General features: G+C 35.3%; 1 pseudogene; it reads right to left on the reverse strand.

Moving 5' to 3' along the window:
* Nucleotides 1-405: 405 nt before the first annotated feature.
* LOC121100451 overlaps nt 406-12,640 on the reverse strand; it is a 70,962-nt pseudogene continuing 58,727 nt past the window's right edge.

The following is a 12,640-nucleotide window of genomic DNA, read 5'->3' on the forward strand; positions in this document are numbered from 1 at the left end:
CAGGATCTGCTTTTGGTTTCTAAATGTCACCTGCATTTCTTTTTGTATGCTCTCTCCATTTTCAAGACAGCAACGGCATGGTAAATTCTTGTATTTCAAATCTCTCTGACTTCATCTTCTGCCAACAGTGAGAAAACTTTCTGCTTTCAAAGGGGTCATGTGATTAGATTAGCACCACCTGAATAATTTCTCTGTTTTATGGCCAACTCCTTAGTAATCTTACCTACATCTGTAACATCTTTTTCTATGTAACATGACATAATCATGAGACTAACACCTGGAGGTAAGGTCATGAGGGATATCTTAAAATTCTGCTTAACACAAGGAAAATCCTTTTTCAGTCACATTTGATATTCAAATTCATTTAGTAGCAGAATTACAGATTAGCCTTTTAAATATTTTTTCTCATAAAGTCATCAGATTTCCATTTCTTGAGGGGATTTTTTCCAGTTTGCTATTCAGTTGCCCAGTTAAGTTTTCTTCATTATTATGAAAAATGGCATACGTATTAGAGAGATCATCATTCATTACATTTTTCATGTTTTTTAAAACACATGGGCTGACTTGATAGACAAACCTGACATTCTTTAAAGGCACAAGAATATTAGTGTTTTTCCACTAATGGTGCGATAATGGTGACATAAACACTCATAGTACCATCGATAGGCACATCTTGTCACTCCTTAAAAAGAAGAGCTAAACTAATTAAAACTGAAATTGTAAAGAATACCTAATATAATAGAATCACTATAGAAGTGTTGAATATATCCAGGGCCCTATTTAGACATAATTAATCTCCGTGCTTACAAAGACTATAAAGCTAAACAGAAGAATCCAAGCCAAGGGATATCCAGTACAGACTCCCACAAAAAGGTATTTAATAACAATACCCAGACCTTTAAAATGGGATGCTGAAAATGCTCCAATTACAGAGTAAGCATATTGTTATATAAACGTCTGTACTTCTAGAGCAAGATACTACCACAAAGATTAATATTAAAGACACAGTGATCACAAATACTTCAAAAAAAAAAAAATCCACCAAACCCAGATCAACTAACTTGTGAGACATGTTTTAAAAGTTTCTATCCTCTCATCCTCTCTTTCTTTGAAGCATGAATGACAATAATTGTAGATCCCAGGCAGCTTAACAATCACCCAATTTTCCTGTGAAGATTTAGTCTTTTGTTAAGAAAGATGAAAAAAAAAAATCACTTACTAAGACATAAAGAGCTTCTAAAATAGTCACTAATTGGCCGTTGTAAATATAAGCAAACAAAGCTGGCTGTCTCTACAATTTCTAGAGGCTACCTATGTTCCACGTAATGTGGCTGCTTCTGTTTTTATGCCAGCAATGACAGGGTGAATCCTTGTGCTTCAAGTCTCATAGTCTTCGTTGCCTGTCCCCCACTGATATCCCTCTAGCCTGCTACAACCATTCTTTAAGACATACATGACCACTCTGAGTTGTAATAAATATCTGGTCTTCTGTAGTGAAAGAACTCCAGGCTTTTATGTCACTATATTGTTCATCCAGTACCAAGTGCAAATGTTGAGACCATAGTCAGTCATACACACTGCCTCCTTCCTGAGGGAATACTAAAATGATACAACCCCAGTATGGCTTTGGGCTATGGCCACCACCAGAACACAGGCACTACTACTGAGGAGGCTTGGGCACAGCTGAGTGGTGCCATTTGCATTTTATTTAGAGTTGTAAAATTTAGTATGCAAGTATTTGGCACAGGGAAATGTGTCAGGTCAGAATCCAGACATGAGTCTTGCACCTAACTTCTTTTATACTTTTTCATGGTCAGTTTCAGTTCTGTGTAATTGATTTTAGGTCGTAATTTTACTGATGGTAACTGTGTCAAAATTTTGACCTACTCATCTCACACAATGATCTTACCGCCTACTTTTTCTGTCAGGGATCATGCTTCCTCCTGAATAGATAAAATATAAATGCCATGAGGCTGAAAGGCTGAAAAAAAACCCCAAGAGTATATCCCTCCTTCCTCCTATACTTTGCTATTTCTTTGCCTACATTTAGTTTGCCAGTGGAGGTTATCCTAACTATATAATCAATTCATCACCTCACCAGCTTTCTTCACTTACTCCATTTAAGCATCCATTTTTACCATTCCTTTGAATGACTCATAAATGTGACCCCCATAAACCTACTGATTGCTCAATCAAACGGATACATTTTAATTATTATTTAATCTCTCTGAAGCATTTTATATCATTGGCATGTCTTTCTACATTGTGATGCTGTCCTCTTTCTCTTCATGACTCCAAGGCATCAAGGTTTTACTCCAATTTTTCTGGCCATTCTTTTTCAAGTGTCTTCACTGAATCATCTTTCTCTGACTATCCTCTTACTGGTGAGTCCTGTTATCAAGTTCCCTATGACCACACTACACATCCACTCCCAATTGCTTTATTTTCATTTCTCCTGTATATTCTTACAATTATCAATTCTGAACTTCAGTTTATACCACTTTTATCAGTTGCAGGCATATATGGCTCCACTGAGAGATTCTTCTGACATTCACATTTGACCTAATCCAAGACAGACAGATAAGAAAAAACATACAAAATTTCAGTACATCAGTATTTCTCTTTCATGAAAAAAAAAATGAAGGGAATTAAGTTATGTTTTTAAAAGTAAATAACTTAAAGAATTGAAATTTAAAGAAATTTCTAGCTCAAATGATAAGCAACACTGAAAAATTGGGGGAAAAATTAATGTTTGCATTTTCTTTAAGATTTAATCACTGATGGATGAGATGAATGCCACCTGGAAAATCCATGAACAGGGTTGCCATAGAAAGGAAATATAGTATAACGATACTCTTATATTAGCAAGGCATCATCATATTATCACTCTTGTCCCCTTAAATTTTGATCCATTTGATTCCAAGAGGAGACACTTCAGTTCAATAATATCTGAGGAATAGATAAAAAAGATGTGGCATATATAATGGAATATTACTCAACCATAAAAAAGAATGAAATCTTGCCATTTGCTACAACATGGTTAGAGCTAGAGAGTATTATGCTAAGTGAAATAAGTCAAAGAAAGACAAATACCATGATTTCACTCATATATTGAATTTAAGAAACAAAGCAGATGAACATAGGTGAAAAAAAAGAGACAGGCAAATGAGAAAACAGACTCAACTATAGAGAGCAAACTGAGGATTGCTGAAGGGAAGGTGGGTGAAGGGCTGTGTTAAATGGGTGATGGAAATTAACAAGGGCACTTGTGATGAGCACCGGGTGTTGTATGTAAATAATGAATCACTAAATTCTATGCTTGAAACTAATATTACACTATATGTTAATTAACTGGTATTTAAATAGAAACCTGAAAAAAGAAATATCTCTGAAGACACCTATCATAAGAAAAAGTGAATTTTAAAATAATATCTTATAAATACTTAGAAAAAATGGAAAGTTTTTTTAGAAGAAAAATGAGATTTCGATGAGGTTAGGCTAATTCAAAAGAGTAGAAAATTAAGAAACGCTAAAACCAAGAAGCATATTGAAGTATGGAAATAAGAAAACAATAGCTAAATTATTAGTGACACTTAAACTTTGCCTTTCTACAGTAAGAATAAAATGGCTTTAATCAGATCCCATTAAATGTGTATGGATATTTCATATTATGGAGAAAAGTTTTCTTTCATTATTTTAATGTTGTATAACAAAATTCTGTACATATCTTTAGTAAATTTGGCACAACCGGCACATGAACATTTTAGCTTACATGGTGTAGTCTTACTTTTCTCTGGAAGCAACGGAATGAAATAAGGTTTCAGAGAGAGAAAGAGCAACCCTTGATAACAAAAATAAATAGAAAATAGATACCATTACTTTCTCCCTTGTGGTATGAAATTGGGCCCAGGTGAAGGGTAAGGAAAGGTGATCATGACTATGACCTAGGGTCAGTAAGATGGTATCATGTTTTAAATCTACTAGATAGCTATGTACATCATCCATCTATCAGTTATGGCAGCAGTCTTTATTGGAAAAGAGAAACAGGAAGCATTGAGAGAAAAGACAGATTAATCCTAGTAAGTCTAAAGACTCATTGCAGAGTGTATCAAAATGATAGGGCCTACCTTCCTTGTAATTATAAAACTATAATGCAACAATTATGATTAACCAAAAAAAGTACTTCAGTCAAGTAAGTCCAGTATGTCTTCTTTGAGGTTTTTATGTCAGGATTGTATATAAATAGACAATTATTTATTTTGAGATTCCTTTTTTATAAATTATAAAAGGATACTGAGAATGAAGACTCTGTGTGCAAAGTGCAGTAGAATTTAGGGGAAAGAACTGTTTCTTCCTGCTGACTAAATGCTAAATGATCAGTCTCCTCAGATATCAAGCAGTACACATTTAGCAATCATCAAAGAAACCACAAAAACTGTATAAATACTTCAGCATTTTAGACTGGAAGCAGATTTAAAATTTTAGTTCAAGTAATCTATTTTGGGAATGAAGAAAAGACTGAAAGGGTTAAGTGCAATATGAAATATCCTAGAAATATTTTAAGACAGCATGCATTTTTGGATTTTGCAACTAGTGCTATTTTCCAAACTTCTGTTGGCTTAGTTTCCCTTTAAAATAAATAAATTCAAAAAATTCTACTTTGCAAAGGAGTAAAAGACAAAATTGTGATCTCTCATGCTGCCATGGAAATGTCTAATTGCTACTTTTTTAACGCAAATTAATTTTCTCATATGCTCAATTTAAGTATCATCCAATTTTCCTCTCTGTGGCCTTTTGCTTAAGGAGTAACTACATTGCTGACATTTTTAATTAAAACAGTGCTATCTATTTTAAAAAGCATTAAGCCTGCCATTGATTTCAGATCCTGAATAAAATTTTGGTCGATGAATCAGGATATGTGTCTTAATACTCTATGAAGCCTGTATGTATCAGACAACAATTTAAATTGCATAGTATTTGGATAAAAAGTTAATTGTAAAAATTCAATAACATTCAAAAATTGGGTCCTAATACAATGAAACATATTTTTAAAAAATATACATATATTTAAAATATTATATATATGGTCCATTCTGATGAAGCTATCACCTAATAATTTGAATTTACAGTTGGAAAATGTAAATTAATTTACAGCTAGAAATGTTGGAAGTTATAGTTGGAAGTATTGATTTACAGTTAGAAACATAACATTTTAGCATTTTCTGGAGTCTGAAAAATAATCTCTGGCTTACTATATATTTACTAAATACATTTCCAAATTCTGGAGAATGTTTCAAATGCTTAATGAGGAGGATCTATGAGCCACTTAATCAGTACGGTGAGAGCATTAGTAGTTTTATGAAGGATGCTGCTGGACAGAGTGGTGGGGAGGAAATGTGCAATTCAACAAAATGGACCTATGAATTCTGAAAGTGAAGATAATAATCTCACTGGACAAAAAGAATCTTAGTAATCTGTAAATGAGGACAAAGGAGAGATTTAGCCAAGTATATAGCAAAAGAATCTCATGCAGAAAATCCCTAAACCAAGGCCCTGACATCTAAATAGAGGTGGCTCTTAATCTAATGCATATGAACTTGTATTATAAAGTGGGAAAGAGAGAGAGAGAGAGAGAGTAGATCTTTAAAGTTCTCATCACAAGAATATATTTACAACCACATATGGTGATAGAAATTAACTAAGTTTATTATGGTGATCATCTTGCAATATATGCAAATCTGGAATCATTATGTTGTACACCTGAAACTAATATATTGTATGTCAATTATATTTCATTTAAAAAAAAAGTGAAGAAGTGTCTATGATCAATTCCTGTAAGTTATATATAACTTGACTTTGGTTTCAAGGATAATTCTACTCTTGATATCTTTCTCAATGGACAAATAAAATCAACAAGCATATCTTCAGTGAATGGCATGAAGGGGAAGATATAGTTCCTATTTATATTCATTGTGTAGTAAAAAGGGGCTTTAAAACTAAGGATATACATACAATATAATTAATGTCTATGGTTATCTACTTATATCCCTCCTAGTGTATTCTTTGTTCTGTAATCTTCACAAACTGAAGTTAAAGAGCTTAAAGACTCATTTTCAGGGGCTCCTGGGTAGCTCAGTTGTTAAGGGTCTGCCTCGGCTCAGAGCAGCTCAGGGCTCTGGGATCAAGCCCCGCATCAGGCTCCCTGCTCTGCTGGGAGCCTGCTTCTTCCTCTCCCACTCCCTCTGCTTGTGTTCCCTCTCTCACTGGCTGTCTCTCTCTCTCTCTCTGTCAAATAAATAAATAAATAAAATCCTTAAAAAAATATGGAAATGCAGCACCAGGTGCAAATGAAGGTGGGAAAGTAGGGTGGGGAAATAGAAAAAAAAAAGACTCATTTTCATATACATATATATGTATTTTATATATATATATCCAATTATATTACCTGTATTTAATGTTTAAATTTAGTTTAAATATACCTTACTTAAAAAATATCTAATATTATGTATAGTTGAATATATAATTACTTTGAAATGAGTCTTCTTTTCAGACCTTCAACATCACATTTATGACACTCATTACTTCATTCTCTTAATATTCATTTGACCCAACAACACAACATAGATTTAACTTTCCTCCAATAATTTCCTTTGATTTAAATTTCCTCAACTGTTAAGGAATTTGATGTATTCCATGTATGGGTGGGGGCTGTGATTTTTCCCACTATGAAAAATTATAGGTGGTAATACATGTTTTCAAAGCTTCAATTTTTTTCTTTAATTTGAGACTCTTTTAGCTAATTCGCATATTTGGGAAGCTCCAGGCATTAAGCAGTGGGTGGAATTTAATGATGAAAGCAGCAGATGTCATTAATGCAGATACACCAGCTGCATCAAATTCGTATTTAGAAGAAGTGATGGTTGGGCAGGGGTAAAGTCAGGTCCTTTTTTATTTTGTAATAAGTACTTTTCATATTGACAGAACACAAACAAATTTCTGCTGCATTAAGGAATCTTTTAGAAGTCATAATGATGAGGTGAAGTAAGAAAGAAAAAAAGTGAGGAAAAATATTAAATATACCACTCATAATCCTGGCTAATATAATCCAACAGTACATTAAAAGGATTATCCATCATGACCAAGTGGGATTCATCCCTGGGATGCAAGCGTGGTTCAACATTCGCAAATCGATCCACGTGATACATCATATCAACAAAAAGGACTCAGGAACCATATGATCCTCTCAATTGATGCAGAAAAAGTATTTGACAAAATACAGCATCCTATCCTGATTAAAACCCTTCAGAGTGAAGGAATAGAGGGTACATTCCTCAATCTCATAAAAACCATCTATGAAAAGCCTACAGCAAATATCATTCTCAATGGGGAAAAGCTGGAAGCCTTTCCCTTAAGATCAGGAACACGACAAGGATGCCCACTCTCACCGCTATTATTCAACATAGTGCTAGAAGTCCTTGCAACAGCAATCAGACAACAAAAAGGGATAAAACGTATCCAAATTGGCAAAGAAGAAGTCAAAATGTCTCTCTTTGCAGATGACATGATACTCTATATGGAAAACCCAAAAGAATCCACGCCCAAACTATTACAAGTTATAGAGCAATTCAGTAATGTGGCAGGATACAAAATCAATGCTCAGAAATCAGTTGCATTTCTATTCACGAATAATGAGACTGAAGAAAGAGAAATTAGGGAATCCATCTCATTTACAATAGCACCAAAAACCATATGTTACCTTGGAATTAACTTAACCAGAGACGTAAAGGACCTATATTCTAGAAACTATAAATCACCCTTGAAAGACATTGAGGAAGACACAAAAAGATGGAAAAATATTCCATGCTCATGGATAGGAAGAATTAACATAGTTAAAATGTCCATGCTACCCAGAGCAATCTACATTTTCAATGCTATCCCGATCAAAATACCGATGACATTTTTCAAAGAATTGGAACAAATAGTCCTTAAATTTGTATGGAACCAGAAAAGGCCCCGAATCACCAAGGAACTGTTGAAAAGAAAAAACAAAGCTGGGGGCATCACAATGCCGGATTTCGAGCTGTACTACAAAGCTGTGATCACAAAGACAGCATGGCACTGGCACAAAAACAGACATATAGACCAATGGAACAGAATAGAGAACCCAGAAACAGACCCTCGGCTCTTTGGGCAACTAATCTTTGATAAAACAGGAAAACATCCAGTGGAAAAAAGACAGTCTCTTCAATAAATGGTGCTGGGAAAATTGGACAGCTACATGCAAAAGAATGAAACTTGACCACTCTCTCACACCATACACAAAGATAAACTCCAAATGGATGAAAGACCTCGCTGTGAGACAGGAATCCATCAAAATTCTAGAGGAGAACATAGGCAGCAACCTCTACGACATCAGCCAAAGCAACCTTTTTCATGACACATCTCCAAAGGCAGGAGAAACAAAAGATAAAATGAACTTGTGGGACTTCATCAAGATTAAAAGTTTCTGCACATCCAAGGAAACAGTCAGAAAAACTAAGAGGCAGCCCACGGAATGGGAGAAGATATTTGCAAATGACACTACAGATAAAGGACTGGTATCCAAGATCTACAAAGAACTTCTCAAACAAGGCAAGAAACAACAATTGATGGAGAGGATGTGGAGAAAGGGGATCCCTCCTACATTGTTGGTGGGAATGCAAGTTGGTACAGCCACTCTGGAAAACAGTGTGGCGGGGCCCTTAAAAGTTAAAAATTGAGCTACCCTATGATCCAGCCATTGCACTACTGGGTATTTACCCCAAAGATACAGACGTAGTGAAGAGAAGGGCCATATGCACCCCAATGTTCATAGCAGCATTGTCCACAATAGCCAAATCGTGGAAGGATCTCAGATACCCTTCAACAGATGACAGGATTAAGAAGTTGTGGTCCATATATACAATGGAATATTACTCAGCTATCAGAAAGAACGAGTTCTCAACATAATATTACCTATCTATCAGAAAGAACGAGTTCTCAACATTTGCATATGGACAGACGGCACTGGAGGAGATAATGCTAAGTGAAATAAGTCAAGCAGAGAAAGACAGGAAGATCAGGAGGGGAAGAAAGGGATAAAGAAAGGGGGGGTAATCAGAAGGGGAATGAAGCATAAGAGACTATGGACTATGAGAAAGAAACTGAGGGCTTCAGAGGGGAGGGGGGTGGGCGAATGGGATAGACCGGTGATGGGTAGTAAGGAGGGCATGTATAGCATGATGCACTGGGTGTTATACACAACTAATGAATCACCGAATTTTACATCAGAAACCAGGGATGTACTGTATGGTGAGTAACATAATATAATAAAAAAAATTTAAAAAAATAATTGTGCCAACTTATACAGTTGTTGTAAATCTTAAAAAGGTTAATAAATAAAGAACTTGGCACATAAAAGGGGCTGCTAAGAGCTAATACTCATTTACGGAACATAAGAAATAGGAAGATCGGTAGGAGAAGGAAGGGAAGAATGAAGGGGGGGTAAACAGAAGGGGGAATGAACCATGAGAGACTGTGGACTCTGGGAAACAAACTGAGGGTTTCAGAGGGGAGGGGGTGGGGGAGTGGGATAGGCTGGTGACGGGTATTAAGGAGGGCACATATTGCATGGTGCACTGGGTGTTATATGCAAATAATGAATCATGGAACATTGCATCAAAAACTGGGGATGTACTGTATGGTGACTAATATAACAAAATAAAAATTTAAAAAAATTATGATGAGATATCACCTCGCACCTGTCAGAATGGCTAAAATGAACAACACAGGAAACAATAGGTGTCGGCAACAATATGGAGAAAGGGGAACCCTCTTTCGCTGCTGGTGGTAATGCGAAGTGGTGCAGCCACTGTGCAACAGAGTATGGACACTCCTCATAAAGTTAAAGATAGGACTACCCTATGATCTAGCAATTGCACTACTAGGTATTTACCCAAGGAATACAAAAATACTAATTCAGAAGGATACATGCACCCCAATGTTTATAGCAGCACTACCTACTATCTACAATGGCCAAGATATGGAAGCAGCCCAACTGTCCATCAGCCGATGAATAGATAAAGAAGATGTGGTATGTATATGTATATATATAATGGAACATTACTCAGAATGACTCTTGCCATTTGCCACAACATGGTTGGAGCTAAAGAGTATTATGCTAAGTAAAATAAATCAGAGAAAGACAAATGCCGTATAATTTCACTCGTATGTAGAATTTAAGAAACAAAACAAGTGAGCAAAGGGAAAATAAAAAAGAGGGGGAGGCAAACCAAAAAACAGACTCCTAACTATAGAGAACAAACTGATGGTTACCAGAAGGGAAGTAGGTGGGGATGGGTGAAATAGGGGATGGGGATTAAGGAGGGCACTTGTGATGAGCACCAGGTGTTGTATGGAAGTGCTGAATCACTATATTGGACACCTGAAACTAATATTACACTCTATGTTAACTGAAACTTAAATAAAAACTTAAAAAAACAACTCATTTCTATATTTGAATTATTTTTTTCTGAAATACTTTGAAAACTACAAAAATATTTTTATTTTAGTCACTATTACCTCATTGTGTAGGTTTGAATTTGAATGGTTCACTCATGTAAACTGTATTTTGAATCTGACTCATGTAATATATAAAGATAGAGCTGTGTACATATGGAAAATGTTCTCTATATTATGTAAAAAATTTTCTTAGGCATAAAAAGTTGAGACATGGGAAATTCAAATTTAACTTTCCTCTACTTATATAAATATCCAAAAATATTTAATCACTAAATACTAAAGATCATGGAATTTAAATAAAGAACAGTATAATGTTTTGTTATTTTCTTTGTGTTTAATACTTTACTGAACTTCCACATTCTCTGTAATAGATGTAAATTGGAAAAAAATCTTTCNCTAAAAACATAACAAAATGAGACAAAGACAAAGTAATATGAACTTTAATATAAAAGTTGATCCACCTCAAACATGTATTATCAAAATAATTTGACAAATGGCAAAAGAAAATGGTACAAGAAAGTTTATTATAGCCTTCCTTACATTTTGAAAGTATGCTGCAGAGAATGGACAAATAAAAAATATAATTTCCGATAGGGTTTGAGTGTCATAAAGGAAGTAAAAGAGTGTAGTTGAGCATCATGGGAAGGAGCTAATTTAAGTAAGGTGTTCAGGGAAGTGGCATTTGATTGGATTCTTATGTGGTGAGGAATTAGGTTATCAGTTCAACCGTTTGAGGCAAAGTATAAGCAAATGATAAAGAATTGAGATGAAAATACACTTGGGATTTTCAGACATAAGAAATATAGTCTGTGTGTGTTAAGCAAGGGTAAAAAGGTAGGATAGAGTTTGGATTACAGGATTGTAATCATGGGTGATAGGTGTTATAATAGGAAAAATAGGAAAACCTAAAGATGGGGACCTATTTTAAGGATGTAAAATACCCGTTGGAACTTCTAGAAATTAAAAAGTTGGAATGTCAGCCTGGAATTACATCATATAATGTTTTAAGCCCTAGGAGAGACTATGGATTTATTTAAATGTACACAGAAGCCATTTGAAAGGTTGGAAAAGCACCACAAATGTATTTATATTTTAAAGGACCATGCCTTCTTTTTCAGGGAGAGTTTACTCTGACATGGAGTATGTAAAGAGTAGAAGCAATGAGACACATCAGAAGCTGTTATAGTAATATAACTTCTATTAATATATCTATGACCTTCAGAATACATTTAATTCATGTACATGACCTTCATAATGCATTTAATTCATAAATTCATATTGCGAAGATCATGACAACCTTAACAGTTCCACTGTAACAATTAGAAAAGCTCAGTCCATTGCAAAAATCATAATTTCATAGATATTAAGAGCAGTGAAAGCAAAAATGAATAGAATTGGAATTTCAGAGATGGGGGAACTCTTCCTAGGTGAGCTATCACCTACTATACCCTATCACTGACTATTTTCTTCTTGGTGACATCTGTTCATCATAAGCTGGGATCAAGGAGGGGCTTGGCTCTGGGTCAGACTTGCCCCATGCTGAGGAACTCCACTGGACGTAAGTAAAACTGTCATTCTCTTGAAACTTTACAGGGCTGATGGAAGGAATAGACAACTTGAAAATACCCAAATACTGGTGCACCTGGGTGGCTCAGTCAGTTAAGTGTCTGCCTTCCTCTCAGGTCATGATCCCAGGGTCATCGGATCGAGCCCCGTGTTGGGCTTCCTGCTCTGCGGTGAGTCCCTCCCCACCCCCTGCTCGTGCTCTCTCTCTTTCTCCATGTGCTCGCTCTCTAACATATAAAGAAAATCTTAAAAAAAAAAAAAAGGAAGCAAACCCATTTAAAAAAAGAAAGGAAAGGAAATACCCAAATACAGCCAGTTTTCCCCCAAAGAACAAATTCTGAATCTCCATCTACTAGCTGGTGGTTTTGTTTACAAGTAAACCAAGTAAAAACTCTTATGATTTTGGTCATACTTAGCACAAGTCTCATCAGAGAAATGGAGCCTGCCTCAAAACACAGTTAATTTTCTTTTCAACATATCTGAAAGACTTAGAAGCAGGAGGAATCAGGGAACTGGAGAGCTAAACATAACATTT

The sequence above is a fragment of the Ursus maritimus genome, unplaced genomic scaffold (genome assembly GCF_017311325.1).
Source record: "Ursus maritimus isolate PB19 unplaced genomic scaffold, ASM1731132v1 scaffold_4, whole genome shotgun sequence".
Lineage (NCBI taxonomy): Eukaryota > Metazoa > Chordata > Mammalia > Carnivora > Ursidae > Ursus > Ursus maritimus.